Source organism: Photinus pyralis, unplaced genomic scaffold, assembly GCF_008802855.1.
Source record: "Photinus pyralis isolate 1611_PpyrPB1 unplaced genomic scaffold, Ppyr1.3 Ppyr1.4_LG1, whole genome shotgun sequence".
Taxonomy (NCBI): domain Eukaryota; kingdom Metazoa; phylum Arthropoda; class Insecta; order Coleoptera; family Lampyridae; genus Photinus; species Photinus pyralis.
Window position 1 is genome coordinate 36,776,669 of NW_022170249.1, and position 1,428 is coordinate 36,778,096.

Here is a 1,428-nt window from a genome sequence, read left to right on the forward strand (position 1 = left end):
GCTATACATATCCAATAAACAGATGCAAAAATAATTTCTTGCAACCCCTTTCGTCACATAGAAATCCCCCCCCAATGTGTTTATAAATCGAATACGGCAAAACGGAGGTAGTTATCACTTTCTAGTTTGTGCAGAAAAATATTGCTATACATATTCAATAAACAGATGCAAAAATAATTTCTTGCAACCCCTTTAGCCACATAGAAATCCACCCCCAATGTGTTTATAAATCGAATACGGCAAAACGGGGGTAGTTATCACTTTCTAGTTTGTGCAGAAAAATACTGCTATACATGTCCAATAAAAAGATGCATAAATAATTTCTTGCAACCCCTTGCGTCACATAGAAGTCCGCCCCCAATGTGTTTATAAATCGAATACGGCAAAACGGGGGTAGTTATCACTTTCTAGTTTGTGCAGAAAAATACTGCTATACATATCCAATAAACAAATGCAAAAATACTTTCTTGCAACCCCTTGCGTCACATAGAAATCCACCCCCAATGTGTTTATAATTCGAATACGGCAAAACGCGGGTAGTTATCACTTTCTAGTTTGTGCAGAAAATTACTGCTATACATATCCAATAAAAAGATGCAAAAATAATTCCTTGCAACCCCTTGCGTCACATAGAAATCCACCCCCAATGTGTTTATAAATCGAATACGGCAAAACGGGGGTAGTTATCACTTTCTAGTTTGTGCAGAAAAATACTGCTATACATATCCAATAAACAGATGCAAAAATAATTTCTTGCAACCCCTTGCGTCACATAGAACCCCCAAGGTTTTTGCAAATTTAGCCTAATAGCCGCAATCTCAAAAATTGTATCTATACTTTGATTTACAATTTTTTCCAAAGCACACAAAACAAGTGTTTTCACCAAGAATTAGTACATCACCTTGTTTACATGATTGTATGCAGTAAACACATTGTGAAAAATGTATCATATTTTACCTCGAAGTTTTCCACCCTGAACATCTAATTCAGTCAGGCTGAGAACTGCAATATTTTTCTATCCTGAAAAACGCATCAATTGAGGGCAAGATATTTGCAAGAGTTTTCCGCCGTCGTAGAAACCGCTTCCACCAAGGTGACTTCTGGTTCAGGCACACAGGTGGGTTATTCCTTCTTTTTTTATCCAAATTATTTTTTTTCCATTTTTTCTTGTTAGCATTCCGCCTCACGCAGTTGAAGTCACAGCCATGTCAATTACATCAAGTACATCAATGTCTATTATTTATCTTTACTTTAATATTTGTCTTATTTTCGTATTTGTTTATTGGATATGTATAGCAGTATTTTTCTGCACAAACTAGAAAGTGATAACTATTCGCGCATTGCTTGTTTGTAAAGGTGGACGCAATCTACATTTTTTTGTATTTCTGTGGTATTCGGGCATCTTCGGAGAAACGGTTGCTATCTTTG